General features: G+C 40.8%; 52 non-coding genes across 52 annotated transcripts; all 52 read right to left on the minus strand.

Annotated features, from left to right (window-relative positions):
* Positions 1-422: 422 nt before the first annotated feature.
* TRNAA-UGC (transfer RNA alanine (anticodon UGC)) lies at positions 423-494 on the minus strand. Its single transcript has one exon. It is a non-coding gene; the product is annotated as a tRNA-Ala (tRNA).
* A 448-nt stretch (positions 495-942) lies between these two features.
* On the minus strand, positions 943-1,014 carry TRNAA-UGC (transfer RNA alanine (anticodon UGC)). Its single transcript has one exon. It is a non-coding gene; the product is annotated as a tRNA-Ala (tRNA).
* A 448-nt stretch (positions 1,015-1,462) lies between these two features.
* TRNAA-UGC (transfer RNA alanine (anticodon UGC)) lies at positions 1,463-1,534 on the minus strand. The gene has a single exon. It is a non-coding gene; the product is annotated as a tRNA-Ala (tRNA).
* Positions 1,535-1,982: 448 nt separating this feature from the next.
* TRNAA-UGC (transfer RNA alanine (anticodon UGC)) lies at positions 1,983-2,054 on the minus strand. Its single transcript has one exon. It is a non-coding gene; the product is annotated as a tRNA-Ala (tRNA).
* A 448-nt stretch (positions 2,055-2,502) lies between these two features.
* Positions 2,503-2,574, minus strand: TRNAA-UGC (transfer RNA alanine (anticodon UGC)). The gene has a single exon. It is a non-coding gene; the product is annotated as a tRNA-Ala (tRNA).
* Positions 2,575-3,022: 448 nt separating this feature from the next.
* TRNAA-UGC (transfer RNA alanine (anticodon UGC)) lies at positions 3,023-3,094 on the minus strand. The gene has a single exon. It is a non-coding gene; the product is annotated as a tRNA-Ala (tRNA).
* Positions 3,095-3,542: 448 nt separating this feature from the next.
* On the minus strand, positions 3,543-3,614 carry TRNAA-UGC (transfer RNA alanine (anticodon UGC)). Its single transcript has one exon. It is a non-coding gene; the product is annotated as a tRNA-Ala (tRNA).
* A 448-nt stretch (positions 3,615-4,062) lies between these two features.
* TRNAA-UGC (transfer RNA alanine (anticodon UGC)) lies at positions 4,063-4,134 on the minus strand. Its single transcript has one exon. It is a non-coding gene; the product is annotated as a tRNA-Ala (tRNA).
* Positions 4,135-4,582: 448 nt separating this feature from the next.
* Positions 4,583-4,654, minus strand: TRNAA-UGC (transfer RNA alanine (anticodon UGC)). The gene has a single exon. It is a non-coding gene; the product is annotated as a tRNA-Ala (tRNA).
* A 448-nt stretch (positions 4,655-5,102) lies between these two features.
* Positions 5,103-5,174, minus strand: TRNAA-UGC (transfer RNA alanine (anticodon UGC)). Its single transcript has one exon. It is a non-coding gene; the product is annotated as a tRNA-Ala (tRNA).
* A 448-nt stretch (positions 5,175-5,622) lies between these two features.
* Positions 5,623-5,694, minus strand: TRNAA-UGC (transfer RNA alanine (anticodon UGC)). The gene has a single exon. It is a non-coding gene; the product is annotated as a tRNA-Ala (tRNA).
* A 448-nt stretch (positions 5,695-6,142) lies between these two features.
* On the minus strand, positions 6,143-6,214 carry TRNAA-UGC (transfer RNA alanine (anticodon UGC)). The gene has a single exon. It is a non-coding gene; the product is annotated as a tRNA-Ala (tRNA).
* A 448-nt stretch (positions 6,215-6,662) lies between these two features.
* On the minus strand, positions 6,663-6,734 carry TRNAA-UGC (transfer RNA alanine (anticodon UGC)). The gene has a single exon. It is a non-coding gene; the product is annotated as a tRNA-Ala (tRNA).
* A 448-nt stretch (positions 6,735-7,182) lies between these two features.
* TRNAA-UGC (transfer RNA alanine (anticodon UGC)) lies at positions 7,183-7,254 on the minus strand. The gene has a single exon. It is a non-coding gene; the product is annotated as a tRNA-Ala (tRNA).
* Positions 7,255-7,702: 448 nt separating this feature from the next.
* Positions 7,703-7,774, minus strand: TRNAA-UGC (transfer RNA alanine (anticodon UGC)). The gene has a single exon. It is a non-coding gene; the product is annotated as a tRNA-Ala (tRNA).
* A 448-nt stretch (positions 7,775-8,222) lies between these two features.
* Positions 8,223-8,294, minus strand: TRNAA-UGC (transfer RNA alanine (anticodon UGC)). The gene has a single exon. It is a non-coding gene; the product is annotated as a tRNA-Ala (tRNA).
* A 448-nt stretch (positions 8,295-8,742) lies between these two features.
* On the minus strand, positions 8,743-8,814 carry TRNAA-UGC (transfer RNA alanine (anticodon UGC)). Its single transcript has one exon. It is a non-coding gene; the product is annotated as a tRNA-Ala (tRNA).
* Positions 8,815-9,262: 448 nt separating this feature from the next.
* Positions 9,263-9,334, minus strand: TRNAA-UGC (transfer RNA alanine (anticodon UGC)). The gene has a single exon. It is a non-coding gene; the product is annotated as a tRNA-Ala (tRNA).
* Positions 9,335-9,782: 448 nt separating this feature from the next.
* On the minus strand, positions 9,783-9,854 carry TRNAA-UGC (transfer RNA alanine (anticodon UGC)). Its single transcript has one exon. It is a non-coding gene; the product is annotated as a tRNA-Ala (tRNA).
* Positions 9,855-10,302: 448 nt separating this feature from the next.
* TRNAA-UGC (transfer RNA alanine (anticodon UGC)) lies at positions 10,303-10,374 on the minus strand. The gene has a single exon. It is a non-coding gene; the product is annotated as a tRNA-Ala (tRNA).
* Positions 10,375-10,822: 448 nt separating this feature from the next.
* TRNAA-UGC (transfer RNA alanine (anticodon UGC)) lies at positions 10,823-10,894 on the minus strand. The gene has a single exon. It is a non-coding gene; the product is annotated as a tRNA-Ala (tRNA).
* A 448-nt stretch (positions 10,895-11,342) lies between these two features.
* TRNAA-UGC (transfer RNA alanine (anticodon UGC)) lies at positions 11,343-11,414 on the minus strand. The gene has a single exon. It is a non-coding gene; the product is annotated as a tRNA-Ala (tRNA).
* Positions 11,415-11,862: 448 nt separating this feature from the next.
* Positions 11,863-11,934, minus strand: TRNAA-UGC (transfer RNA alanine (anticodon UGC)). The gene has a single exon. It is a non-coding gene; the product is annotated as a tRNA-Ala (tRNA).
* A 448-nt stretch (positions 11,935-12,382) lies between these two features.
* On the minus strand, positions 12,383-12,454 carry TRNAA-UGC (transfer RNA alanine (anticodon UGC)). The gene has a single exon. It is a non-coding gene; the product is annotated as a tRNA-Ala (tRNA).
* A 448-nt stretch (positions 12,455-12,902) lies between these two features.
* On the minus strand, positions 12,903-12,974 carry TRNAA-UGC (transfer RNA alanine (anticodon UGC)). The gene has a single exon. It is a non-coding gene; the product is annotated as a tRNA-Ala (tRNA).
* A 448-nt stretch (positions 12,975-13,422) lies between these two features.
* On the minus strand, positions 13,423-13,494 carry TRNAA-CGC (transfer RNA alanine (anticodon CGC)). The gene has a single exon. It is a non-coding gene; the product is annotated as a tRNA-Ala (tRNA).
* A 448-nt stretch (positions 13,495-13,942) lies between these two features.
* On the minus strand, positions 13,943-14,014 carry TRNAA-UGC (transfer RNA alanine (anticodon UGC)). Its single transcript has one exon. It is a non-coding gene; the product is annotated as a tRNA-Ala (tRNA).
* A 448-nt stretch (positions 14,015-14,462) lies between these two features.
* On the minus strand, positions 14,463-14,534 carry TRNAA-CGC (transfer RNA alanine (anticodon CGC)). Its single transcript has one exon. It is a non-coding gene; the product is annotated as a tRNA-Ala (tRNA).
* A 448-nt stretch (positions 14,535-14,982) lies between these two features.
* TRNAA-UGC (transfer RNA alanine (anticodon UGC)) lies at positions 14,983-15,054 on the minus strand. Its single transcript has one exon. It is a non-coding gene; the product is annotated as a tRNA-Ala (tRNA).
* A 448-nt stretch (positions 15,055-15,502) lies between these two features.
* Positions 15,503-15,574, minus strand: TRNAA-CGC (transfer RNA alanine (anticodon CGC)). The gene has a single exon. It is a non-coding gene; the product is annotated as a tRNA-Ala (tRNA).
* A 448-nt stretch (positions 15,575-16,022) lies between these two features.
* Positions 16,023-16,094, minus strand: TRNAA-UGC (transfer RNA alanine (anticodon UGC)). The gene has a single exon. It is a non-coding gene; the product is annotated as a tRNA-Ala (tRNA).
* A 448-nt stretch (positions 16,095-16,542) lies between these two features.
* TRNAA-CGC (transfer RNA alanine (anticodon CGC)) lies at positions 16,543-16,614 on the minus strand. Its single transcript has one exon. It is a non-coding gene; the product is annotated as a tRNA-Ala (tRNA).
* Positions 16,615-17,062: 448 nt separating this feature from the next.
* On the minus strand, positions 17,063-17,134 carry TRNAA-UGC (transfer RNA alanine (anticodon UGC)). The gene has a single exon. It is a non-coding gene; the product is annotated as a tRNA-Ala (tRNA).
* Positions 17,135-17,582: 448 nt separating this feature from the next.
* Positions 17,583-17,654, minus strand: TRNAA-CGC (transfer RNA alanine (anticodon CGC)). Its single transcript has one exon. It is a non-coding gene; the product is annotated as a tRNA-Ala (tRNA).
* Positions 17,655-18,102: 448 nt separating this feature from the next.
* TRNAA-UGC (transfer RNA alanine (anticodon UGC)) lies at positions 18,103-18,174 on the minus strand. The gene has a single exon. It is a non-coding gene; the product is annotated as a tRNA-Ala (tRNA).
* A 494-nt stretch (positions 18,175-18,668) lies between these two features.
* On the minus strand, positions 18,669-18,740 carry TRNAA-CGC (transfer RNA alanine (anticodon CGC)). Its single transcript has one exon. It is a non-coding gene; the product is annotated as a tRNA-Ala (tRNA).
* A 447-nt stretch (positions 18,741-19,187) lies between these two features.
* On the minus strand, positions 19,188-19,259 carry TRNAA-UGC (transfer RNA alanine (anticodon UGC)). Its single transcript has one exon. It is a non-coding gene; the product is annotated as a tRNA-Ala (tRNA).
* A 448-nt stretch (positions 19,260-19,707) lies between these two features.
* Positions 19,708-19,779, minus strand: TRNAA-CGC (transfer RNA alanine (anticodon CGC)). Its single transcript has one exon. It is a non-coding gene; the product is annotated as a tRNA-Ala (tRNA).
* A 448-nt stretch (positions 19,780-20,227) lies between these two features.
* On the minus strand, positions 20,228-20,299 carry TRNAA-CGC (transfer RNA alanine (anticodon CGC)). Its single transcript has one exon. It is a non-coding gene; the product is annotated as a tRNA-Ala (tRNA).
* A 448-nt stretch (positions 20,300-20,747) lies between these two features.
* Positions 20,748-20,819, minus strand: TRNAA-CGC (transfer RNA alanine (anticodon CGC)). The gene has a single exon. It is a non-coding gene; the product is annotated as a tRNA-Ala (tRNA).
* Positions 20,820-21,267: 448 nt separating this feature from the next.
* TRNAA-UGC (transfer RNA alanine (anticodon UGC)) lies at positions 21,268-21,339 on the minus strand. Its single transcript has one exon. It is a non-coding gene; the product is annotated as a tRNA-Ala (tRNA).
* Positions 21,340-21,787: 448 nt separating this feature from the next.
* On the minus strand, positions 21,788-21,859 carry TRNAA-CGC (transfer RNA alanine (anticodon CGC)). Its single transcript has one exon. It is a non-coding gene; the product is annotated as a tRNA-Ala (tRNA).
* Positions 21,860-22,307: 448 nt separating this feature from the next.
* TRNAA-UGC (transfer RNA alanine (anticodon UGC)) lies at positions 22,308-22,379 on the minus strand. Its single transcript has one exon. It is a non-coding gene; the product is annotated as a tRNA-Ala (tRNA).
* Positions 22,380-22,873: 494 nt separating this feature from the next.
* On the minus strand, positions 22,874-22,945 carry TRNAA-CGC (transfer RNA alanine (anticodon CGC)). Its single transcript has one exon. It is a non-coding gene; the product is annotated as a tRNA-Ala (tRNA).
* Positions 22,946-23,392: 447 nt separating this feature from the next.
* Positions 23,393-23,464, minus strand: TRNAA-UGC (transfer RNA alanine (anticodon UGC)). The gene has a single exon. It is a non-coding gene; the product is annotated as a tRNA-Ala (tRNA).
* A 448-nt stretch (positions 23,465-23,912) lies between these two features.
* Positions 23,913-23,984, minus strand: TRNAA-CGC (transfer RNA alanine (anticodon CGC)). The gene has a single exon. It is a non-coding gene; the product is annotated as a tRNA-Ala (tRNA).
* Positions 23,985-24,432: 448 nt separating this feature from the next.
* Positions 24,433-24,504, minus strand: TRNAA-UGC (transfer RNA alanine (anticodon UGC)). The gene has a single exon. It is a non-coding gene; the product is annotated as a tRNA-Ala (tRNA).
* Positions 24,505-24,952: 448 nt separating this feature from the next.
* Positions 24,953-25,024, minus strand: TRNAA-UGC (transfer RNA alanine (anticodon UGC)). The gene has a single exon. It is a non-coding gene; the product is annotated as a tRNA-Ala (tRNA).
* A 448-nt stretch (positions 25,025-25,472) lies between these two features.
* TRNAA-UGC (transfer RNA alanine (anticodon UGC)) lies at positions 25,473-25,544 on the minus strand. The gene has a single exon. It is a non-coding gene; the product is annotated as a tRNA-Ala (tRNA).
* A 448-nt stretch (positions 25,545-25,992) lies between these two features.
* Positions 25,993-26,064, minus strand: TRNAA-UGC (transfer RNA alanine (anticodon UGC)). The gene has a single exon. It is a non-coding gene; the product is annotated as a tRNA-Ala (tRNA).
* Positions 26,065-26,512: 448 nt separating this feature from the next.
* On the minus strand, positions 26,513-26,584 carry TRNAA-UGC (transfer RNA alanine (anticodon UGC)). The gene has a single exon. It is a non-coding gene; the product is annotated as a tRNA-Ala (tRNA).
* A 439-nt stretch (positions 26,585-27,023) lies between these two features.
* Positions 27,024-27,095, minus strand: TRNAA-UGC (transfer RNA alanine (anticodon UGC)). Its single transcript has one exon. It is a non-coding gene; the product is annotated as a tRNA-Ala (tRNA).
* Between the last annotated feature and the right edge of the window lie 284 nt (positions 27,096-27,379).

Raw genomic sequence — 27,379 nt, forward strand, 5'->3', positions numbered from 1 at the left:
TGTAGATTTTTAGTGTACTCAGGATCTGCAACTTTCCAGGGTTCTAATGGTGTCTCTTAGAGTATGGAGCAATGATAATCATTATAACTTGCTAGAGGTTCAAAGACACCAGAGTGTCCACATCTGATAAGGATGCAAGTTAATGCCCATTCCACACTTTAGATTGCTGTAAGTCTTAACACGAGGCTGGTTTAGTATCAGAATCTCCTATCTTATATAATGAATGGCATTGATATTGATCAAGTGTTCAAAATAGAGGACATTTTTATATTTAGTTTGATCAGCAGTATCATACCTTGGTAGAAAGACGCACAGGATGTATGCTATGACTGCCTACTGAGCATTGCAGAATAAGGCTTTTCAAGGCGTCTCTTTTGGAGAGGATGCATACAGTTAAGCAAGAATCTTGATTTTGCAAAAGATGGAGATGCCGGGGATTGAACCCGGGGCCTCATACATGCAAAGCATGCGCTCTACCACTGAGCTACATCCCCTGTGTTGAAAATGTTTCGTGAGCAACTGTAGATTTTCAGTGTACTCAGGATCTGCGGCTTTCCAGGGTTCTAATGGTGTCTCTTAGAGTATGGAGCAATGATAATCATTATAACTTGCTAGAGGTTCAAAGACACCAGAGTGTCCACATCTGATAAGGATGCAAGTTAATGCCCATTCCACACTTTAGATTGCTGTAAGTCTTAACACGAGGCTGGTTTAGTATCAGAATCTCCTATCTTATATAATGAATGGCATTGATATTGATCAAGTGTTCAAAGTAAAGGACATTTTTATATTTAGTTTGATCAGCAGTATCATACCTTGGTAGAAAGACGCACAGGATGTATGCTATGACTGCCTACTGAGCATTGCAGAATAAGGCTTTTCAAGGCGTCTCTTTTGGAGAGGATGCATACAGTTAAGCAAGAATCTTGATTTTGCAAAAGATGGAGATGCCGGGGATTGAACCCGGGGCCTCATACATGCAAAGCATGCGCTCTACCACTGAGCTACATCCCCTGCGTTGAAAACGTTTCGTGAGCAACTGTAGATTTTCAGTGTACTCAGGATCTGCAACTTTCCAGGGTTCTAATGGTGTCTCTTAGAGTATGGAGCAATGATAATCATTATAACTTGCTAGAGGTTCAAAGACACCAGAGTGTCCACATCTGATAAGGATGCAAGTTAATGCCCATTCCACACTTTAGATTGCTGTAAGTCTTAACACGAGGCTGGTTTAGTATCAGAATCTCCTATCTTATATAATGTATGGCATTGATATGGATCAAGTGTTCAAAGTAGAGGACATTTTTATATTTAGTTTGATCAGCAGTATCATACCTTGGTAGAAAGACGCACAGGATGTATGCTATGACTGCCTACTGAGCATTGCAGAATAAGGCTTTTCAAGGCGTCTCTTTTGGAGAGGATGCATACAGTTAAGCAAGAATCTTGATTTTGCAAAAGATGGAGATGCCGGGGATTGAACCCGGGGCCTCATACATGCAAAGCATGCGCTCTACCACTGAGCTACATCCCCTGCGTTGAAAACGTTTCGTGAGCAACTGTAGATTTTCAGTGTACTCAGGATCTGCAACTTTCCAGGGTTCTAATGGTGTCTCTTAGAGTATGGAGCAATGATAATCATTATAACTTGCTAGAGGTTCAAAGACACCAGAGTGTCCACATCTGATAAGGATGCAAGTTAATGCCCATTCCACATTTTAGATTGCTGTAAGTCTTAACACGAGGCTGGTTTAGTATCAGAATCTCCTATTTTATATAATGAATGGCATTGATATTGATCAAGTGTTCAAAGTAGAGGACATTTTTATATTTAGTTTGATCAGCAGTATCATACCTTGGTAGAAAGACGCACAGGATGTATGCTATGACTGCCTACTGAGCATTGCAGAATAAGGCTTTTCAAGGCGTCTCTTTTGGAGAGGATGCATACAGTTAAGCAAGAATCTTGATTTTGCAAAAGTTGGAGATGCCGGGGATTGAACCCGGGGCCTCATACATGCAAAGCATGCGCTCTACCACTGAGCAAAATCCCCTGGGTTGAAAACGTTTCGTGAGCAACTGTAGATTTTCAGTGTACTCAGGATCTGCAACTTTCCAGGGTTCTAATGGTGTCTCTTAGAGTATGGAGCAATGATAATCATTATAACTTGCTAGAGGTTCAAAGACACCAGAGTGTCCACATCTGATAAGGATGCAAGTTAATGCCCATTCCACATTTTAGATTGCTGTAAGTCTTAACACGAGGCTGGTTTAGTATCAGAATCTCCTATTTTATATAATGAATGGCATTGATATTGATCAAGTGTTCAAAGTAGAGGACATTTTTATATTTAGTTTGATCAGCAGTATCATACCTTGGTAGAAAGACGCACAGGATGTATGCTATGACTGCCTACTGAGCATTGCAGAATAAGGCTTTTCAAGGCGTCTCTTTTGGAGAGGATGCATACAGTTAAGCAAGAATCTTGATTTTGCAAAAGATGGAGATGCCGGGGATTGAACCCGGGGCCTCATACATGCAAAGCATGCGCTCTACCACTGAGCTACATCCCCTGCGTTGAAAACGTTTCGTGAGCAACTGTAGATTTTCAGTGTACTCAGGATCTGCAACTTTCCAGGGTTCTAATGGTGTCTCTTAGAGTATGGAGCAATGATAATCATTATAACTTGCTAGAGGTTCAAAGACACCAGAGTGTCCACATCTGATAAGGATGCAAGTTAATGCCCATTCCACATTTTAGATTGCTGTAAGTCTTAACACGAGGCTGGTTTAGTATCAGAATCTCCTATTTTATATAATGAATGGCATTGATATTGATCAAGTGTTCAAAGTAGAGGACATTTTTATATTTAGTTTGATCAGCAGTATCATACCTTGGTAGAAAGACGCACAGGATGTATGCTATGACTGCCTACTGAGCATTGCAGAATAAGGCTTTTCAAGGCGTCTCTTTTGGAGAGGATGCATACAGTTAAGCAAGAATCTTGATTTTGCAAAAGATGGAGATGCCGGGGATTGAACCCGGGGCCTCATACATGCAAAGCATGCGCTCTACCACTGAGCTACATCCCCTGCGTTGAAAACGTTTCGTGAGCAACTGTAGATTTTCAGTGTACTCAGGATCTGCAACTTTCCAGGGTTCTAATGGTGTCTCTTAGAGTATGGAGCAATGATAATCATTATAACTTGCTAGAGGTTCAAAGACACCAGAGTGTCCACATCTGATAAGGATGCAAGTTAATGCCCATTCCACATTTTAGATTGCTGTAAGTCTTAACACGAGGCTGGTTTAGTATCAGAATCTCCTATTTTATATAATGAATGGCATTGATATTGATCAAGTGTTCAAAGTAGAGGACATTTTTATATTTAGTTTGATCAGCAGTATCATACCTTGGTAGAAAGACGCACAGGATGTATGCTATGACTGCCTACTGAGCATTGCAGAATAAGGCTTTTCAAGGCGTCTCTTTTGGAGAGGATGCATACAGTTAAGCAAGAATCTTGATTTTGCAAAAGATGGAGATGCCGGGGATTGAACCCGGGGCCTCATACATGCAAAGCATGCGCTCTACCACTGAGCTACATCCCCTGCGTTGAAAATGTTTCGTGAGCAACTGTAGATTTTCAGTGTACTCAGGATCTGCGGCTTTCCAGGGTTCTAATGGTGTCTCTTAGAGTATGGAGCAATGATAATCATTATAACTTGCTAGAGGTTCAAAGACACCAGAGTGTCCACATCTGATAAGGATGCAAGTTAATGCCCATTCCACACTTTAGATTGCTGTAAGTCTTAACACGAGGCTGGTTTAGTATCAGAATCTCCTATCTTATATAATGAATGGCATTGATATTGATCAAGTGTTCAAAGTAAAGGACATTTTTATATTTAGTTTGATCAGCAGTATCATACCTTGGTAGAAAGACGCACAGGATGTATGCTATGACTGCCTACTGAGCATTGCAGAATAAGGCTTTTCAAGGCGTCTCTTTTGGAGAGGATGCATACAGTTAAGCAAGAATCTTGATTTTGCAAAAGATGGAGATGCCGGGGATTGAACCCGGGGCCTCATACATGCAAAGCATGCGCTCTACCACTGAGCTACATCCCCTGCGTTGAAAACGTTTCGTGAGCAACTGTAGATTTTCAGTGTACTCAGGATCTGCAACTTTCCAGGGTTCTAATGGTGTCTCTTAGAGTATGGAGCAATGATAATCATTATAACTTGCTAGAGGTTCAAAGACACCAGAGTGTCCACATCTGATAAGGATGCAAGTTAATGCCCATTCCACACTTTAGATTGCTGTAAGTCTTAACACGAGGCTGGTTTAGTATCAGAATCTCCTATCTTATATAATGAATGGCATTGATATGGATCAAGTGTTCAAAGTAGAGGACATTTTTATATTTAGTTTGATCAGCAGTATCATACCTTGGTAGAAAGACGCACAGGGTGTATGCTATGACTGCCTACTGAGCATTGCAGAATAAGGCTTTTCAAGGCGTCTCTTTTGGAGAGGATGCATACAGTTAAGCAAGAATCTTGATTTTGCAAAAGATGGAGATGCCGGGGATTGAACCCGGGGCCTCATACATGCAAAGCATGCGCTCTACCACTGAGCTACATCCCCTGCGTTGAAAACGTTTCGTGAGCAACTGTAGATTTTCAGTGTACTCAGGATCTGCAACTTTCCAGGGTTCTAATGGTGTCTCTTAGAGTATGGAGCAATGATAATCATTATAACTTGCTAGAGGTTCAAAGACACCAGAGTGTCCACATCTGATAAGGATGCAAGTTAATGCCCATTCCACATTTTAGATTGCTGTAAGTCTTAACACGAGGCTGGTTTAGTATCAGAATCTCCTATTTTATATAATGAATGGCATTGATATTGATCAAGTGTTCAAAGTAGAGGACATTTTTATATTTAGTTTGATCAGCAGTATCATACCTTGGTAGAAAGACGCACAGGATGTATGCTATGACTGCCTACTGAGCATTGCAGAATAAGGCTTTTCAAAGCGTCTCTTTTGGAGAGGATGCATACAGTTAAGCAAGAATCTTGATTTTGAAAAAGATGGAGATGCCGGGGATTGAACCCAGGGCCTCATACATGCAAAGCATGCGCTCTACCACTGAGCTACATCCCCTGCGTTGAAAATGTTTCGTGAGCAACTGTAGATTTTCAGTGTACTCAGGATCTGCGGCTTTCCAGGGTTCTAATGGTGTCTCTTAGAGTATGGAGCAATGATAATCATTATAACTTGCTAGAGGTTCAAAGACACCAGAGTGTCCACATCTGATAAGGATGCAAGTTAATGCCCATTCCACACTTTAGATTGCTGTAAGTCTTAACACGAGGCTGGTTTCGTATCAGAATCTCCTATCTTATATAATGAATGGCATTGATATTGATCAAGTGTTCAAAGTAAAGGACATTTTTATATTTAGTTTGATCAGCAGTATCATACCTTGGTAGAAAGACGCACAGGATGTATGCTATGACTGCCTACTGAGCATTGCAGAATAAGGCTTTTCAAGGCGTCTCTTTTGGAGAGGATGCATACAGTTAAGCAAGAATCTTGATTTTGCAAAAGATGGAGATGCCGGGGATTGAACCCGGGGCCTCATACATGCAAAGCATGCGCTCTACCACTGAGCTACATCCCCTGCGTTGAAAACGTTTCGTGAGCAACTGTAGATTTTTAGTGTACTCAGGATCTGCAACTTTCCAGGGTTCTAATGGTGTCTCTTAGAGTATGGAGCAATGATAATCATTATAACTTGCTAGAGGTTCAAAGACACCAGAGTGTCCACATCTGATAAGGATGCAAGTTAATGCCCATTCCACACTTTAGATTGCTGTAAGTCTTAACACGAGGCTGGTTTAGTATCAGAATCTCCTATCTTATATAATGAATGGCATTGATATTGATCAAGTGTTCAAAATAGAGGACATTTTTATATTTAGTTTGATCAGCAGTATCATACCTTGGTAGAAAGACGCACAGGATGTATGCTATGACTGCCTACTGAGCATTGCAGAATAAGGCTTTTCAAGGCGTCTCTTTTGGAGAGGATGCATACAGTTAAGCAAGAATCTTGATTTTGCAAAAGATGGAGATGCCGGGGATTGAACCCAGGGCCTCATACATGCAAAGCATGCGCTCTACCACTGAGCTACATCCCCTGCGTTGAAAATGTTTCGTGAGCAACTGTAGATTTTCAGTGTACTCAGGATCTGCGGCTTTCCAGGGTTCTAATGGTGTCTCTTAGAGTATGGAGCAATGATAATCATTATAACTTGCTAGAGGTTCAAAGACACCAGAGTGTCCACATCTGATAAGGATGCAAGTTAATGCCCATTCCACACTTTAGATTGCTGTAAGTCTTAACACGAGGCTGGTTTCGTATCAGAATCTCCTATCTTATATAATGAATGGCATTGATATTGATCAAGTGTTCAAAGTAAAGGACATTTTTATATTTAGTTTGATCAGCAGTATCATACCTTGGTAGAAAGACGCACAGGATGTATGCTATGACTGCCTACTGAGCATTGCAGAATAAGGCTTTTCAAGGCGTCTCTTTTGGAGAGGATGCATACAGTTAAGCAAGAATCTTGATTTTGCAAAAGATGGAGATGCCGGGGATTGAACCCGGGGCCTCATACATGCAAAGCATGCGCTCTACCACTGAGCTACATCCCCTGCGTTGAAAATGTTTCGTGAGCAACTGTAGATTTTCAGTGTACTCAGGATCTGCGGCTTTCCAGGGTTCTAATGGTGTCTCTTAGAGTATGGAGCAATGATAATCATTATAACTTGCTAGAGGTTCAAAGACACCAGAGTGTCCACATCTGATAAGGATGCAAGTTAATGCCCATTCCACACTTTAGATTGCTGTAAGTCTTAACACGAGGCTGGTTTAGTATCAGAATCTCCTATCTTATATAATGAATGGCATTGATATTGATCAAGTGTTCAAAGTAGAGGACATTTTTATATTTAGTTTGATCAGCAGTATTATACCTTGGTAGAAAGACGCACAGGATGTATGCTATGACTGCCTACTGAGCATTGCAGAGTAAGGCTTTTCAAGGCGTCTCTTTTGGAGAGGATGCATACAGTTAAGCAAGAATCTTGATTTTGCAAAAGATGGAGATGCCGGGGATTGAACCCGGGGCCTCATACATGCAAAGCATGCGCTCTACCACTGAGCTACATCCCCTGCGTTGAAAATGTTTCGTGAGCAACTGTAGATTTTCAGTGTACTCAGGATCTGCGGCTTTCCAGGGTTCTAATGGTGTCTCTTAGAGTATGGAGCAATGATAATCATTATAACTTGCTAGAGGTTCAAAGACACCAGAGTGTCCACATCTGATAAGGATGCAAGTTAATGCCCATTCCACACTTTAGATTGCTGTAAGTCTTAACACGAGGCTGGTTTCGTATCAGAATCTCCTATCTTATATAATGAATGGCATTGATATTGATCAAGTGTTCAAAGTAAAGGACATTTTTATATTTAGTTTGATCAGCAGTATCATACCTTGGTAGAAAGACGCACAGGATGTATGCTATGACTGCCTACTGAGCATTGCAGAATAAGGCTTTTCAAGGCGTCTCTTTTGGAGAGGATGCATACAGTTAAGCAAGAATCTTGATTTTGCAAAAGATGGAGATGCCGGGGATTGAACCCGGGGCCTCATACATGCAAAGCATGCGCTCTACCACTGAGCTACATCCCCTGCGTTGAAAACGTTTCGTGAGCAACTGTAGATTTTTAGTGTACTCAGGATCTGCAACTTTCCAGGGTTCTAATGGTGTCTCTTAGAGTATGGAGCAATGATAATCATTATAACTTGCTAGAGGTTCAAAGACACCAGAGTGTCCACATCTGATAAGGATGCAAGTTAATGCCCATTCCACACTTTAGATTGCTGTAAGTCTTAACACGAGGCTGGTTTAGTATCAGAATCTCCTATCTTATATAATGAATGGCATTGATATGGATCAAGTGTTCAAAGTAGAGGACATTTTTATATTTAGTTTGATCAGCAGTATCATACCTTGGTAGAAAGACGCACAGGGTGTATGCTATGACTGCCTACTGAGCATTGCAGAATAAGGCTTTTCAAGGCGTCTCTTTTGGAGAGGATGCATACAGTTAAGCAAGAATCTTGATTTTGCAAAAGATGGAGATGCCGGGGATTGAACCCGGGGCCTCATACATGCAAAGCATGCGCTCTACCACTGAGCTACATCCCCTGCGTTGAAAACGTTTCGTGAGCAACTGTAGATTTTCAGTGTACTCAGGATCTGCAACTTTCCAGGGTTCTAATGGTGTCTCTTAGAGTATGGAGCAATGATAATCATTATAACTTGCTAGAGGTTCAAAGACACCAGAGTGTCCACATCTGATAAGGATGCAAGTTAATGCCCATTCCACATTTTAGATTGCTGTAAGTCTTAACACGAGGCTGGTTTAGTATCAGAATCTCCTATTTTATATAATGAATGGCATTGATATTGATCAAGTGTTCAAAGTAGAGGACATTTTTATATTTAGTTTGATCAGCAGTATCATACCTTGGTAGAAAGACGCACAGGATGTATGCTATGACTGCCTACTGAGCATTGCAGAATAAGGCTTTTCAAGGCGTCTCTTTTGGAGAGGATGCATACAGTTAAGCAAGAATCTTGATTTTGAAAAAGATGGAGATGCCGGGGATTGAACCCAGGGCCTCATACATGCAAAGCATGCGCTCTACCACTGAGCTACATCCCCTGCGTTGAAAATGTTTCGTGAGCAACTGTAGATTTTCAGTGTACTCAGGATCTGCGGCTTTCCAGGGTTCTAATGGTGTCTCTTAGAGTATGGAGCAATGATAATCATTATAACTTGCTAGAGGTTCAAAGACACCAGAGTGTCCACATCTGATAAGGATGCAAGTTAATGCCCATTCCACACTTTAGATTGCTGTAAGTCTTAACACGAGGCTGGTTTCGTATCAGAATCTCCTATCTTATATAATGAATGGCATTGATATTGATCAAGTGTTCAAAGTAAAGGACATTTTTATATTTAGTTTGATCAGCAGTATCATACCTTGGTAGAAAGACGCACAGGATGTATGCTATGACTGCCTACTGAGCATTGCAGAATAAGGCTTTTCAAGGCGTCTCTTTTGGAGAGGATGCATACAGTTAAGCAAGAATCTTGATTTTGCAAAAGATGGAGATGCCGGGGATTGAACCCGGGGCCTCATACATGCAAAGCATGCGCTCTACCACTGAGCTACATCCCCTGCGTTGAAAACGTTTCGTGAGCAACTGTAGATTTTTAGTGTACTCAGGATCTGCAACTTTCCAGGGTTCTAATGGTGTCTCTTAGAGTATGGAGCAATGATAATCATTATAACTTGCTAGAGGTTCAAAGACACCAGAGTGTCCACATCTGATAAGGATGCAAGTTAATGCCCATTCCACACTTTAGATTGCTGTAAGTCTTAACACGAGGCTGGTTTAGTATCAGAATCTCCTATCTTATATAATGAATGGCATTGATATTGATCAAGTGTTCAAAATAGAGGACATTTTTATATTTAGTTTGATCAGCAGTATCATACCTTGGTAGAAAGACGCACAGGATGTATGCTATGACTGCCTACTGAGCATTGCAGAATAAGGCTTTTCAAGGCGTCTCTTTTGGAGAGGATGCATACAGTTAAGCAAGAATCTTGATTTTGCAAAAGATGGAGATGCCGGGGATTGAACCCGGGGCCTCATACATGCAAAGCATGCGCTCTACCACTGAGCTACATCCCCTGCGTTGAAAATGTTTCGTGAGCAACTGTAGATTTTCAGTGTACTCAGGATCTGCGGCTTTCCAGGGTTCTAATGGTGTCTCTTAGAGTATGGAGCAATGATAATCATTATAACTTGCTAGAGGTTCAAAGACACCAGAGTGTCCACATCTGATAAGGATGCAAGTTAATGCCCATTCCACACTTTAGATTGCTGTAAGTCTTAACACGAGGCTGGTTTAGTATCAGAATCTCCTATCTTATATAATGAATGGCATTGATATTGATCAAGTGTTCAAAGTAAAGGACATTTTTATATTTAGTTTGATCAGCAGTATCATACCTTGGTAGAAAGACGCACAGGATGTATGCTATGACTGCCTACTGAGCATTGCAGAATAAGGCTTTTCAAGGCGTCTCTTTTGGAGAGGATGCATACAGTTAAGCAAGAATCTTGATTTTGCAAAAGATGGAGATGCCGGGGATTGAACCCGGGGCCTCATACATGCAAAGCATGCGCTCTACCACTGAGCTACATCCCCTGCGTTGAAAACGTTTCGTGAGCAACTGTAGATTTTCAGTGTACTCAGGATCTGCAACTTTCCAGGGTTCTAATGGTGTCTCTTAGAGTATGGAGCAATGATAATCATTATAACTTGCTAGAGGTTCAAAGACACCAGAGTGTCCACATCTGATAAGGATGCAAGTTAATGCCCATTCCACACTTTAGATTGCTGTAAGTCTTAACACGAGGCTGGTTTAGTATCAGAATCTCCTATCTTATATAATGTATGGCATTGATATGGATCAAGTGTTCAAAGTAGAGGACATTTTTATATTTAGTTTGATCAGCAGTATCATACCTTGGTAGAAAGACGCACAGGATGTATGCTATGACTGCCTACTGAGCATTGCAGAATAAGGCTTTTCAAGGCGTCTCTTTTGGAGAGGATGCATACAGTTAAGCAAGAATCTTGATTTTGCAAAAGATGGAGATGCCGGGGATTGAACCCGGGGCCTCATACATGCAAAGCATGCGCTCTACCACTGAGCTACATCCCCTGCGTTGAAAACGTTTCGTGAGCAACTGTAGATTTTCAGTGTACTCAGGATCTGCAACTTTCCAGGGTTCTAATGGTGTCTCTTAGAGTATGGAGCAATGATAATCATTATAACTTGCTAGAGGTTCAAAGACACCAGAGTGTCCACATCTGATAAGGATGCAAGTTAATGCCCATTCCACATTTTAGATTGCTGTAAGTCTTAACACGAGGCTGGTTTAGTATCAGAATCTCCTATTTTATATAATGAATGGCATTGATATTGATCAAGTGTTCAAAGTAGAGGACATTTTTATATTTAGTTTGATCAGCAGTATCATACCTTGGTAGAAAGACGCACAGGATGTATGCTATGACTGCCTACTGAGCATTGCAGAATAAGGCTTTTCAAGGCGTCTCTTTTGGAGAGGATGCATACAGTTAAGCAAGAATCTTGATTTTGCAAAAGTTGGAGATGCCGGGGATTGAACCCGGGGCCTCATACATGCAAAGCATGCGCTCTACCACTGAGCAAAATCCCCTGGGTTGAAAACGTTTCGTGAGCAACTGTAGATTTTCAGTGTACTCAGGATCTGCAACTTTCCAGGGTTCTAATGGTGTCTCTTAGAGTATGGAGCAATGATAATCATTATAACTTGCTAGAGGTTCAAAGACACCAGAGTGTCCACATCTGATAAGGATGCAAGTTAATGCCCATTCCACATTTTAGATTGCTGTAAGTCTTAACACGAGGCTGGTTTAGTATCAGAATCTCCTATTTTATATAATGAATGGCATTGATATTGATCAAGTGTTCAAAGTAGAGGACATTTTTATATTTAGTTTGATCAGCAGTATCATACCTTGGTAGAAAGACGCACAGGATGTATGCTATGACTGCCTACTGAGCATTGCAGAATAAGGCTTTTCAAGGCGTCTCTTTTGGAGAGGATGCATACAGTTAAGCAAGAATCTTGATTTTGCAAAAGATGGAGATGCCGGGGATTGAACCCGGGGCCTCATACATGCAAAGCATGCGCTCTACCACTGAGCTACATCCCCTGCGTTGAAAACGTTTCGTGAGCAACTGTAGATTTTCAGTGTACTCAGGATCTGCAACTTTCCAGGGTTCTAATGGTGTCTCTTAGAGTATGGAGCAATGATAATCATTATAACTTGCTAGAGGTTCAAAGACACCAGAGTGTCCACATCTGATAAGGATGCAAGTTAATGCCCATTCCACATTTTAGATTGCTGTAAGTCTTAACACGAGGCTGGTTTAGTATCAGAATCTCCTATTTTATATAATGAATGGCATTGATATTGATCAAGTGTTCAAAGTAGAGGACATTTTTATATTTAGTTTGATCAGCAGTATCATACCTTGGTAGAAAGACGCACAGGATGTATGCTATGACTGCCTACTGAGCATTGCAGAATAAGGCTTTTCAAGGCGTCTCTTTTGGAGAGGATGCATACAGTTAAGCAAGAATCTTGATTTTGCAAAAGTTGGAGATGCCGGGGATTGAACCCGGGGCCTCATACATGCAAAGCATGCGCTCTACCACTGAGCAAAATCCCCTGGGTTGAAAACGTTTCGTGAGCAACTGTAGATTTTCAGTGTACTCAGGATCTGCAACTTTCCAGGGTTCTAATGGTGTCTCTTAGAGTATGGAGCAATGATAATCATTATAACTTGCTAGAGGTTCAAAGACACCAGAGTGTCCACATCTGATAAGGATGCAAGTTAATGCCCATTCCACATTTTAGATTGCTGTAAGTCTTAACACGAGGCTGGTTTAGTATCAGAATCTCCTATTTTATATAATGAATGGCATTGATATTGATCAAGTGTTGAAAGTAGAGGACATTTTTATATTTAGTTTGATCAGCAGTATCATACCTTGGTAGAAAGACGCACAGGATGTATGCTATGACTGCCTACTGAGCATTGCAGAATAAGGCTTTTCAAGGCGTCTCTTTTGGAGAGGATGCATACAGTTAAGCAAGAATCTTGATTTTGCAAAAGATGGAGATGCCGGGGATTGAACCCGGGGCCTCATACATGCAAAGCATGCGCTCTACCACTGAGCTACATCCCCTGCGTTGAAAACGTTTCGTGAGCAACTGTAGATTTTCAGTGTACTCAGGATCTGCAACTTTCCAGGGTTCTAATGGTGTCTCTTAGAGTATGGAGCAATGATAATCATTATAACTTGCTAGAGGTTCAAAGACACCAGAGTGTCCACATCTGATAAGGATGCAAGTTAATGCCCATTCCACACTTTAGATTGCTGTAAGTCTTAACACGAGGCTGGTTTAGTATCAGAATCTCCTATCTTATATAATGAATGGCATTGATATTGATCAAGTGTTCAAAGTAGAGGACATTTTTATATTTAGTTTGATCAGCAGTATCATACCTTGGTAGAAAGACGCACATGATGTATGCTATGACTGCCTACTGAGCATTGCAGAATAAGGCTTTTCAAGGCGTCTCTTTTGGAGAGGATGCATACAGTTAAGCAAGAATCTTGATTTTGCAAAAGATGGAGATGCCGGGGATTGAACCCGGGGCCTCATACATGCGAAGCATGCGCTCTACCACTGAGCTACATCCCCTGCGATGAAAATGTTTCGTGAGCAACTGTAGATTTTCAGTGTACTCAGGATCTGCGGCTTTCCAGGGTTCTAATGGTGTCTCTTAGAGTATGGAGCAATGATAATCATTATAACTTGCTAGAGGTTCAAAGACACCAGAGTGTCCACATCTGATAAGGATGCAAGTTAATGCCCATTCCACACTTTAGATTGCTGTAAGTCTTAACACGAGGCTGGTTTAGTATCAGAATCTCCTATCTTATATAATGAATGGCATTGATATTGATCAAGTGTTCAAAGTAAAGGACATTTTTATATTTAGTTTGATCAGCAGTATCATACCTTGGTAGAAAGACGCACAGGATGTATGCTATGACTGCCTACTGAGCATTGCAGAATAAGGCTTTTTAAGGCGTCTCTTTTGGAGAGGATGCATACAGTTAAGCAAGAATCTTGATTTTGCAAAAGATGGAGATGCCGGGGATTGAACCCGGGGCCTCATACATGCAAAGCATGCGCTCTACCACTGAGCTACATCCCCTGCGTTGAAAACGTTTCGTGAGCAACTGTAGATTTTCATTGTACTCAGGATCTGCAACTTTCCAGGGTTCTAATGGTGTCTCTTAGAGTATGGAGCAATGATAATCATTATAACTTGCTAGAGGTTCAAAGACACCAGAGTGTCCACATCTGATAAGGATGCAAGTTAATGCCCATTCCACACTTTAGATTGCTGTAAGTCTTAACACGAGGCTGGTTTAGTATCAGAATCTCCTATTTTATATAATGAATGGCATTGATATTGATCAATTGTTCAAAGTAGAGGACATTTTTATATTTAGTTTGATCAGCAGTATCATACCTTGGTAGAAAGATGCACAGGATGTATGCTATGACTGCCTACTGAGCATTGCAGAATAAGGCTTTTCAAGGCGTCTCTTTTGGAGAGGATGCATACAGTTAAGCAAGAATCTTGATTTTGCAAAAGATGGAGATGCCGGGGATTGAACCCGGGGCCTCATACATGCGAAGCATGCGCTCTACCACTGAGCTACATCCCCTGCGTTGAAAATGTTTCGTGAGCAACTGTAGATTTTCAGTGTACTCAGGATCTGCGGCTTTCCAGGGTTCTAATGGTGTCTCTTAGAGTATGGAGCAATGATAATCATTATAACTTGCTAGAGGTTCAAAGACACCAGAGTGTCCACATCTGATAAGGATGCAAGTTAATGCCCATTCCACACTTTAGATTGCTGTAAGTCTTAACACGAGGCTGGTTTAGTATCAGAATCTCCTATCTTATATAATGAATGGCATTGATATTGATCAAGTGTTCAAAGTAGAGGACATTTTTATATTTAGTTTGATCAGCAGTATCATACCTTGGTAGAAAGACGCACAGGATGTATGCTATGACTGCCTACTGAGCATTGCAGAATAAGGCTTTTCAAGGCGTCTCTTTTGGAGAGGATGCATACAGTTAAGCAAGAATCTTGATTTTGCAAAAGATGGAGATGCCGGGGATTGAACCCGGGGCCTCATACATGCAAAGCATGCGCTCTACCACTGAGCTACATCCCCTGCGTTGAAAATGTTTCATGAGCAACTGTAGATTTTCAGTGTACTCAGGATCTGCGGCTTTCCAGGGTTCTAATGGTGTCTCTTAGAGTATGGAGCAATGATAATCATTATAACTTGCTAGAGGTTCAAAGACACTAGAGTGTCCACATCTGATAAGGATGCAAGTTAATGCCCATTCCACACTTTAGATTGCTGTAAGTCTTAACACGAGGCTGGTTTAGTATCAGAATCTCCTATCTTATATAATGAATGGCATTGATATTGATCAAGTGTTCAAAGTAAAGGACATTTTTATATTTAGTTTGATCAGCAGTATCATACCTTGGTAGAAAGACGCACAGGATGTATGCTATGACTGCCTACTGAGCATTGCAGAATAAGGCTTTTCAAGGCGTCTCTTTTGGAGAGGATGCATACAGTTAAGCAAAAATCTTGATTTTGCAAAAGATGGAGATGCCGGGGATTGAACCTGGGGCCTCATACATGCGAAGCATGCGCTCTACCACTGAGCTACATCCCCTGCATTGAAAATGTTTCGTGAGCAACTGTAGATTTTCAGTGTACTCATGATCTGCGGCTTTCCAGGGTTCTAATGGTGTCTCTTAGAGTATGGAGCAATGATAATCATTATAACTTGCTAGAGGTTCAAAGACACCAGAGTGTCCACATCTGATAAGGATGCAAGTTAATGCCCATTCCACATTTTAGATTGCTGTAAGTCTTAACACGAGGCTGGTTTAGTATCAGAATCTCCTATTTTATATAATGAATGGCATTGATATTGATCAAGTGTTCAAAGTAGAGGACATTTTTATATTTAGTTTGATCAGCAGTATCATACCTTGGTAGAAAGACGCACAGGATGTATGCTATGACTGCCTACTGAGCATTGCAGAATAAGGCTTTTCAAGGCGTCTCTTTTGGAGAGGATGCATACAGTTAAGCAAGAATCTTGATTTTGCAAAAGATGGAGATTCCGGGGATTGAACCCGGGGCCTCATACATGCAAAGCATGCGCTCTACCACTGAGCTACATCCCCTGCGTTGAAAATGTTTCGTGAGCAACTGTAGATTTTCAGTGTAGTCAGGATCTGCAACTTTCCAGGGTTCTAATGGTGTCTCTTAGAGTATGGAGCAATGATAATCATTATAACTTGCTAGAGGTTCAAAGACACCAGAGTGTCCACATCTGATAAGGATGCAAGTTAATGCCCATTCCACACTTTAGATTGCTGTAAGTCTTAACACGAGGCTGGTTTAGTATCAGAATCTCCTATCTTATATAATGAATGGCATTGATATTGATCAAGTGTTCAAAGTAGAGGACATTTTTATATTTAGTTTGATCAGCAGTATCATACCTTGGTAGAAAGACGCACAGGATGTATGCTATGACTGCCTACTGAGCATTGCAGAATAAGGCTTTTCAAGGCGTCTCTTTTGGAGAGGATGCATACAGTTAAGCAAGAATCTTGATTTTGCAAAAGATGGAGATGCCGGGGATTGAACCCGGGGCCTCATACATGCGAAGCATGCGCTCTACCACTGAGCTACATCCCCTGCGTTGAAAATGTTTCGTGAGCAACTGTAGATTTTCAGTGTACTCAGGATCTGCGGCTTTCCAGGGTTCTAATGGTGTCTCTTAGAGTATGGAGCAATGATAATCATTATAACTTGCTAGAGGTTCAAAGACACCAGAGTGCCCACATCTGATAAGGATGCAAGTTAATGCCCATTCCACACTTTAGATTGCTGTAAGTCTTAACACGAGGCTGGTTTAGTATCAGAATCTCCTATCTTATATAATGAATGGCATTGATATTGATCAAGTGTTCAAAGTAGAGGACATTTTTATATTTAGTTTGATCAGCAGTATCATACCTTGGTAGAAAGACGCACAGGATGTATGCTATGACTGCCTACTGAGCATTGCAGAGTAAGGATTTTCAAGGCGTCTCTTTTGGAGAGGATGCATACAGTTAAGCAAGAATCTTGATTTTGCAAAAGATAGAGATGCCGGGGATTGAACCCAGGGCCTCATACATGCAAAGCATGCGCTCTACCACTGAGCTACATCCCCTGCATTTAAAACATTTCGTGAGCAACTGTAGATTTTCAGTGTACTCAGGATCTGCAACTTTCCAGGGTTCTAATGGTGTCTCTTAGAGTATGGAGCAATGATAATCATTATAACTTGCTAGAGGTTCAAAGACACCAGAGTGTCCACATCTGATAAGGATGCAAGTTTATGCCCATTCCACACTTTAGATTGCTGTAAGTCTTAACACGAGGCTGGTTTAGTATCAGAATCTCCTATTTTATATAATGAATAGCATTGATATTGATCAAGTGTTCAAAGTAGAGGACATTTTTATATTTAGTTTGATCAGCAGTATCATACCTTGGTAGAAAGACGCACAGGATGTATGCTATGACTGCCTACTGAGCATTGCAGAATAAGGCTTTTCAAGGCGTCTCTTTTGGAGAGGATGCATACAGTTAAGCAAGAATCTTGATTTTGCAAAAGATGGAGATGGCGGGGATTGAACCCGGGGCCTCATACATGCGAAGCATGCGCTCTACCACTGAGCTACATCCCCTGCGTTGAAAATGTTTCGTGAGCAACTGTAGATTTTCAGTGTACTCAGGATCTGCGGCTTTCCAGGGTTCTAATGGTGTCTCTTAGAGTATGGAGCAATGATAATCATTATAACTTGCTAGAGGTTCAAAGACACCAGAGTGTCCACATCTGATAAGGATGCAAGTTAATGCCCATTCCACACTTTAGATTGCTGTAAGTCTTAACACGAGGCTGGTTTAGTATCAGAATCTCCTATTTTATATAATGAATGGCATTGATATTGATCAAGTGTTCAAAGTAGAGGACATTTTTATATTTAGTTTGATCAGCAGTATCATACCTTGGTAGAAAGACGCTAAGGATGTATGCTATGACTGCCTACTGAGCATTGCAGAATAAGGCTTTTCAAGGCGTCTCTTTTGGAGAGGATGCATACAGTTAAGCAAGAATCTTGATTTTGCAAAAGATGGAGATGCCGGGGATTGAACCCGGGGCCTCATACATGCAAAGCATGCGCTCTACCACTGAGCTACATCCCCTACATTGAAAGAGTTTCTTGAGCAAAACATTATGGGGGAAATATACTAAGATGTGAGTTGTGTTTCAAATTGAATGTTGCTATGGGCAACCTATCAGAAACTACTTCTCATTTTTTTAACACCTACTAGAAGAAAATAGATAGTATTTGCCTGGTTGTCCATAGCAACATCAATTGTGAAATACAACTCACATCTTAGTAAATTTCCCTCTATATGTTTTATATCAAATTCCAAACCCATCCTCCTGTCTGCCCAATGTATTTAAAGATATCTTTTGTTCTTAAGAAATTAGTTTTGTTAAATTATTCGATTGTAATTAAACTTTGCTCATTAATTTAAAGTGCAATCATTCATTCTTAAATTACTTTTGTTAACTTATTCAATTGTAATTAAACTTTGTTCATCAATTTAGAGTGCAATCATTCATTTGTTGGTCTTTTGCTCTTTTGGAGAGGATACATACAGTTAAGCAAGAATCTTGACTTTGCTTAAGGTGGAGACGCCGGGGATTGAACCCGGGGCCTCATACATGCGAAGCATGCGCTCTACCACTGAGCTACATCCCCTCATTGAAAATGTTTCGTGAGCAACTGTAGATTTTCAGTGTACTCAGGATCTGCGACTTTCCAGGGTTCTAATGGTGTCTCTTAGAGTATGGAGCAATGATAATCATTATAACTTGCTAGAGGTTCAAAGACACCAGAGTGCCCACATCTGATAAGGATGCAAGTTAATGCCCATTCCACACTTTAGATTGCTGTAAGTCTTAACACGAGGCTGGTTTAGTATCAGAATCTCCTATCTTATATAATGAATGGCATTGATATTGATCAAGTGTTCAAAGTAGAGGACATTTTTATATTTAGTTTGATCAGCAGTATCATACCTTGGTAGAAAGACACACAGGATGTATGCTATGACTGCCTACTGAGCATTGCAGAATAAGGCTTTTCAAGGCGTCTCTTTTGAAAAGGATGCATACAGTTAAGCAAGAATCTTGATTTTGCAAAAGATGGAGATGCCGGGGATTGAACCCGGGGCCTCATACATGCAAAGCATGCGCTCTACCACTGAGCTACATCCCCTGCGTTGAAAACGTTTCGTGAGCAACTGTAGATTTTCAGTGTACTTAGGATCTGCGGCTTTCCAGGGTTCTAATGGTGTCTCTTAGAGTATGGAGCAATGATAATCATTATAACTTGCTAGAGGTTCAAAGACACCAGAGTGTCCACATCTGATAAGGATGCAAGTTAATGCCCATTCCACACTTTAGATTGCTGTAAGTCTTAACACGAGGCTGGTTTAGTATCAGAATCTCCTATTTTATATAATGAATGGCATTGATATTGATCAAGTGTTCAAAGTAGAGGACATTTTTATATTTAGTTTGATCAGCAGTATCATACCTTGGTAGAAAGACGCACAGGATGTATGCTATGACTGCCTACTGAGCATTGCAGAATAAGGCTTTTCAAGGCGTCTCTTTTGGAGAGGATGCATACAGTTAAGTAAGAATCTTGACTTTGCAAAAGGTGGAGACGCCGGGGATTGAACCCGGGGCCTCATACATGCGAAGCATGCGCTCTACCACTGAGCTACATCCCCTGCGTTGAAGATTTTTCGTGAGCAACTGTAGATTTTCAGTGTACTCAGGATCTGCGACTTTCCAGGGTTCTAATGGTGTCTCTTAGAGTATGGAGCAATGATAATCATTATAACTTGCTAGAGGTTCAAAGACACCAGAGTGCCCACATCTGATAAGGATGCAAGTTAATGCCCATTCCACACTTTAGATTGCTGTAAGTCTTAACACGAGGCTGGTTTAGTATCAGAATCTCCTATCTTATATAATGAATGGCATTGATATTGATCAAGTGTTCAAAGTAGAGGACATTTTTATATTTAGTTTGATCAGCAGTATCATACCTTGGTAGAAAGACACACAGGATGTATGCTATGACTGCCTACTGAGCATTGCAGAATAAGGCTTTTCAAGGCGTCTCTTTTGAAAAGGATGCATACAGTTAAGCAAGAATCTTGATTTTGCAAAAGATGGAGATGCCGGGGATTGAACCCGGGGCCTCATACATGCGAAGCATGCGCTCTACCACTGAGCTACATCCCCTGCGTTGAAAATGTTTCGTGAGCAACTGTAGATTTTCAGTGTACTCAGGATCTGCGGCTTTCCAGGGTTCTAATGGTGTCTCTTAGAGTATGGAGCAATGATAATCATTATAACTTGCTAGAGGTTCAAAGACACCAGAGTGTCCACATCTGATAAGGATGCAAGTTAATGCCCATTCCACACTTTAGATTGCTGTAAGTCTTAACACGAGGCTGGTTTAGTATCAGAATCTCCTATCTTATATAATGAATGGCATTGATATTGATCAAGTGTTCAAAGTAGAGGACATTTTTATATTTAGTTTGATCAGCAGTATCATACCTTGGTAGAAAGACGCACAGGATGTATGCTATGACTGCCTACTGAGCATTGCAGAATAAGGCTTTTCAAGGCGTCTCTTTTGGAGAGGATGCATACAGTTAAGCAAGAATCTTGATTTTGCAAAAGATGGAGATGCCGGGGATTGAACCCGGGGCCTCATACATGCGAAGCATGCGCTCTACCACTGAGCTACATCCCCTGCGTTGAAAATGTTTCGTGAGCAACTGTAGATTTTCAGTGTACTCAGGATCTGCGGCTTTCCAGGGTTCTAATGGTGTCTCTTAGAGTATGGAGCAATGATAATCATTATAACTTGCTAGAGGTTCAAAGACACCAGAGTGCCCACATCTGATAAGGATGCAAGTTAATGCCCATTCCACACTTTAGATTGCTGTAAGTCTTAACACGAGGCTGGTTTAGTATCAGAATCTCCTATCTTATATAATGAATGGCATTGATATTGATCAAGTGTTCAAAGTAGAGGACATTTTTATATTTAGTTTGATCAGCAGTATCATAGCTTGGTAGAAAGACGCACAGGATGTATGCTATGACTGCCTACTGAGCATTGCAGAGTAAGGATTTTCAAGGCGTCTCTTTTGGAGAGGATGCATACAGTTAAGCAAGAATCTTGATTTTGCAAAAGATAGAGATGCCGGGGATTGAACCCGGGGCCTCATACATGCAAAGCATGCGCTCTACCACTGAGCTACATCCCCTGCATTTAAAACATTTCGTGAGCAACTGTAGATTTTCAGTGTACTCAGGATCTGCAACTTTCCAGGGTTCTAATGGTGTCTCTTAGAGTATGGAGCAATGATAATCATTATAACTTGCTAGAGGTTCAAAGACACCAGAGTGTCCACATCTGATAAGGATGCAAGTTTATGCCCATTCCACACTTTAGATTGCTGTAAGTCTTAACACGAGGCTGGTTTAGTATCAGAATCTCCTATTTTATATAATGAATAGCATTGATATTGATCAAGTGTTCAAAGTAGAGGACATTTTTATATTTAGTTTGATCAGCAGTATCATACCTTGGTAGAAAGACGCACAGGATGTATGCTATGACTGCCTACTGAGCATTGCAGAATAAGGCTTTTCAAGGCGTCTCTTTTGGAGAGGATGCATACAGTTAAGCAAGAATCTTGATTTTGCAAAAGATGGAGATGCCGGGGATTGAACCCGGGGCCTCATACATGCGAAGCATGCGCTCTACCACTGAGCTACATCCCCTGCGTTGAAAATGTTTCGTGAGCAACTGTAGATTTTCAGTGTACTCAGGATCTGCGGCTTTCCAGGGTTCTAATGGTGTCTCTTAGAGTATGGAGCAATGATAATCATTATAACTTGCTAGAGGTTCAAAGACACCAGAGTGTCCACATCTGATAAGGATGCAAGTTAATGCCCATTCCACACTTTAGATTGCTGTAAGTCTTAACACGAGGCTGGTTTAGTATCAGAATCTCCTATTTTATATAATGAATGGCATTGATATTGATCAAGTGTTCAAAGTAGAGGACATTTTTATATTTAGTTTGATCAGCAGTATCATACCTTGGTAGAAAGACGCTAAGGATGTATGCTATGACTGCCTACTGAGCATTGCAGAATAAGGCTTTTCAAGGCGTCTCTTTTGGAGAGGATGCATACAGTTAAGCAAGAATCTTGATTTTGCAAAAGATGGAGATGCCGGGGATTGAACCCGGGGCCTCATACATGCAAAGCATGCGCTCTACCACTGAGCTACATCCCCTACATTGAAAGAGTTTCTTGAGCAAAACATTATGGGGGAAATATACTAAGATGTGAGTTGTGTTTCAAATTGAATGTTGCTATGGGCAACCTATCAGAAACTACTTCTCATTTTTTTAACACCTACTAGAAGAAAATAGATAGTATTTGCCTGGTTGTCCATAGCAACATCAATTGTGAAATACAACTCACATCTTAGTAAATTTCCCTCTATATGTTTTATATCAAATTCCAAACCCATCCTCCTGTCTGCCCAATGTATTTAAAGATATCTTTTGTTCTTAAGAAATTAGTTTTGTTAAATTATTCGATTGTAATTAAACTTTGCTCATTAATTTAAAGTGCAATCATTCATTCTTAAATTACTTTTGTTAACTTATTCAATTGTAATTAAACTTTGTTCATCAATTTAGAGTGCAATCATTCATTTGTTGGTCTTTTGCTCTTTTGGAGAGGATACATACAGTTAAGCAAGAATCTTGACTTTGCTTAAGGTGGAGACGCCGGGGATTGAACCCGGGGCCTCATACATGCGAAGCATGCGCTCTACCACTGAGCTACATCCCCTCATTGAAAATGTTTCGTGAGCAACTGTAGATTTTCAGTGTACTCAGGATCTGCGACTTTCCAGGGTTCTAATGGTGTCTCTTAGAGTATGGAGCAATGATAATCATTATAACTTGCTAGAGGTTCAAAGACACCAGAGTGCCCACATCTGATAAGGATGCAAGTTAATGCCCATTCCACACTTTAGATTGCTGTAAGTCTTAACACGAGGCTGGTTTAGTATCAGAATCTCCTATCTTATATAATGAATGGCATTGATATTGATCAAGTGTTCAAAGTAGAGGACATTTTTATATTTAGTTTGATCAGCAGTATCATACCTTGGTAGAAAGACACACAGGATGTATGCTATGACTGCCTACTGAGCATTGCAGAATAAGGCTTTTCAAGGCGTCTCTTTTGAAAAGGATGCATACAGTTAAGCAAGAATCTTGATTTTGCAAAAGATGGAGATGCCGGGGATTGAACCCGGGGCCTCATACATGCAAAGCATGCGCTCTACCACTGAGCTACATCCCCTGCGTTGAAAACGTTTCGTGAGCAACTGTAGATTTTCAGTGTACTTAGGATCTGCGGCTTTCCAGGGTTCTAATGGTGTCTCTTAGAGTATGGAGCAATGATAATCATTATAACTTGCTAGAGGTTCAAAGACACCAGAGTGTCCACATCTGATAAGGATGCAAGTTAATGCCCATTCCACACTTTAGATTGCTGTAAGTCTTAACACGAGGCTGGTTTAGTATCAGAATCTCCTATTTTATATAATGAATGGCATTGATATTGATCAAGTGTTCAAAGTAGAGGACATTTTTATATTTAGTTTGATCAGCAGTATCATACCTTGGTAGAAAGACGCACAGGATGTATGCTATGACTGCCTACTGAGCATTGCAGAATAAGGCTTTTCAAGGCGTCTCTTTTGGAGAGGATGCATACAGTTAAGTAAGAATCTTGACTTTGCAAAAGGTGGAGACGCCGGGGATTGAACCCGGGGCCTCATACATGCGAAGCATGCGCTCTACCACTGAGCTACATCCCCTGCGTTGAAGATTTTTCGTGAGCAACTGTAGATTTTCAGTGTACTCAGGATCTGCGACTTTCCAGGGTTCTAATGGTGTCTCTTAGAGTATGGAGCAATGATAATCATTATAACTTGCTAGAGGTTCAAAGACACCAGAGTGCCCACATCTGATAAGGATGCAAGTTAATGCCCATTCCACACTTTAGATTGCTGTAAGTCTTAACACGAGGCTGGTTTAGTATCAGAATCTCCTATCTTATATAATGAATGGCATTGATATTGATCAAGTGTTCAAAGTAGAGGACATTTTTATATTTAGTTTGATCAGCAGTATCATACCTTGGTAGAAAGACACACAGGATGTATGCTATGACTGCCTACTGAGCATTGCAGAATAAGGCTTTTCAAGGCGTCTCTTTTGAAAAGGATGCATACAGTTAAGCAAGAATCTTGATTTTGCAAAAGATGGAGATGCCGGGGATTGAACCCGGGGCCTCATACATGCAAAGCATGCGCTCTACCACTGAGCTACATCCCCTGCGTTTAAAATGTTTCGTGAGCAACTGTAGATTTTCAGTGTACTCAGGATCTGCAACTATCCAGGGTTCTAATGGTGTCTCTTAGAGTATGGAGCAATGATAATCATTATATCTTGCTAGAGGTTCAAAGACACCAGAGTGTCCACATCTGATAAGGATGCAAGTTAATGCCCATTCCACACTTTAGATTGCTGTAAGTCTTAACACGAGGCTGGTTTAGTATCAGAATCTCCTATCTTATATAATGAATGGCATTGATATTGATCAAGTGTTCAAAGTAGAGGACATTTTTATATTTAGTTTGATCAGCAGTATCATACCTTGGTAGAAAGACGCACAGGATGTATGCTATGACTGCCTACTAAGCATTGCAGAATAAGGCTTTTCAAGGCGTCTCTTTTGGAGAGGATGCATACAGTTAAGCAAGAATCTTGATTTTGCAAAAGATGGAGACGCCGGGGATTGAACCCGGGGCCTCATACATGCAAAGCATGCGCTCTACCACTGAGCTACATCCCCTGCGTTGAAAACGTTTTGTGAGCAACTGTAGATTTTCAGTGTACTCAGGATCTGCAACTTTCCAGGGTTCTAATGGTGTCTCTTAGAGTATGGAGCAATGATAATCATTATAACTTGCTAGAGGTTCAAAGACACCAGAGTGTCCACATCTGATAAGGATGCAAGTTATTGCCCATTCCACACTTTAGATTGCTGTAAGTCTTAACACGAGGCTGGTTTAGTATCAGAATCTCCTATCTTATATAATGAATGGCATTGATATTGATCAAGTGTTCAAAGTAGAGGACATTTTTATATTTAGTTTGATCAGCAGTATCATACCTTGGTAGAAAGACTTACAGGATGTATGCTATGACTGCCTACTGAGCATTGCAGAATAAGGCTTTTCAAGGCGTCTCTTTTGGAGAGGATGCATACAGTTAAGCAAGAATCTTGATTTTGCAAAAGATGGAGATGCCGGGGATTGAACCCGGGGCCTCATACATGCAAAGCATGCGCTCTACCACTGAGCTACATCCCCTGCGTTGAAAATGTTACGTGAGCAACTGTAGATTTTCAGTGTACTCAGGATCTGCGGCTTTCCAGGGTTCTAATGGTGTCTCTTAGAGTATGGAGCAATGATAATCATTATAACTTGCTAGAGGTTCAAAGACACCAGAGTGTCCACATCTGATAAGGATGCAAGTTAATGCCCATTCCACACTTTAGATTGCTGTAAGTCTTAACACGAGGCTGGTTTAGTATCAGAATCTCCTATCTTATATAATGAATGGCATTGATATTGATCAAGTGTTCAAAGTAAAAGACATTTTTATATTTAGTTTGATCAGCAGTATCATACCTTCGTAGAAAGACGCACAGGATGTATGCTATGACTGCCTACTGAGCATTGCAGAATAAGGCTTTTCAAGGCGTCTCTTTTGGAGAGGATGCATACAATTAAGCAAGAATCTTGATTTTGCAAAAGATGGAGATGCCGGGGATTGAACCCGGGGCCTCATACATGCAAAGCATGCGCTCTACCACTGAGCTACATCCCCTGCGTTGAAAACGTTTCGTGAGCAACTGTAGATTTTCAGTGTACTCAGGATCTGCAACTTTCCAGGGTTCTAATGGTGTCTCTTAGAGTATGGAGCAATGATAATCATTATAACTTGCTAGAGGTTCAAAGACACCAGAGTGTCCACATCTGATAAGGATGCAAGTTAATGCCCATTCCACACTTTAGATTGCTGTAAGTCTTAACACGAGGCTGGTTTAGTATCAGAATCTCCTATCTTATATAATGAATGGCATTGATATGGATCAAGTGTTCAAAGTAGAGGACATTTTTATATTTAGTTTGATCAGCAGTATCATACCTTGGTAGAAAGACGCACAGGATGTATGCTATGACTGCCTACTGAGCATTGCAGAATAAGGCTTTTCAAGGCGTCTCTTTTGGAGAGGATGCATACAGTTAAGCAAGAATCTTGATTTTGCAAAAGATGGAGATGCCGGGGATTGAACCCGGGGCCTCATACATGCAAAGCATGGGCTCTACCACTGAGCTACATCCCCTGCGTTGAAAACGTTTCGTGAGCAACTGTAGATTTTCAGTGTACTCAGGATCTGCAACTTTCCAGGGTGTCTCTTAGAGTATGGAGCAATGATAATCATTATAACTTGCTAGAGGTTCAAAGACACCAGAGTGTCCACATCTGATAAGGATGCAAGTTAATGCCCATTCCACACTTTAGATTGCTGTAAGTCTTAACACGAGGCTGGTTTAGTATCATAATCTCCTATCTTATATAATGAATGGCATTGATATTGATCAAGTGTTCAAAGTAGAGGACATTTTTATATTTAGTTTGATCAGCAGTATCATACCTTGGTAGAAAGACTTACAGGATGTATGCTATGACTGCCTACTGAGCATTGCAGAATAAGGCTTTTCAAGGCGTCTCTTTTGGAGAGGATGCATACAATTAAGCAAGAATCTTGATTTTGCAAAAGATGGAGATGCCGGGGATTGAACCCGGGGCCTCATACATGCAAAGCATGCGCTCTACCACTGAGCTACATCCCCTGCGTTGAAAACGTTTCGTGAGCAACTGTAGATTTTCAGTGTACTCAGGATCTGCAACTTTCCAGGGTTCTAATGGTGTCTCTTAGAGTATGGAGCAATGATAATCATTATAACTTGCTAGAGGTTCAAAGACACCAGAGTGTCCACATCTGATAAGGATGCAAGTTAATGCCCATTCCACACTTTAGATTGCTGTAAGTCTTAACACGAGGCTGGTTTAGTATCAGAATCTCCTATCTTATATAATGAATGGCATTGATATTGATCAAGTGTTCAAAGTAGAG

This window comes from Crinia signifera, chromosome 3 (assembly GCF_055691185.1).
Source record: "Crinia signifera chromosome 3, ASM5569118v1, whole genome shotgun sequence".
NCBI lineage: Eukaryota > Metazoa > Chordata > Amphibia > Anura > Myobatrachidae > Crinia > Crinia signifera.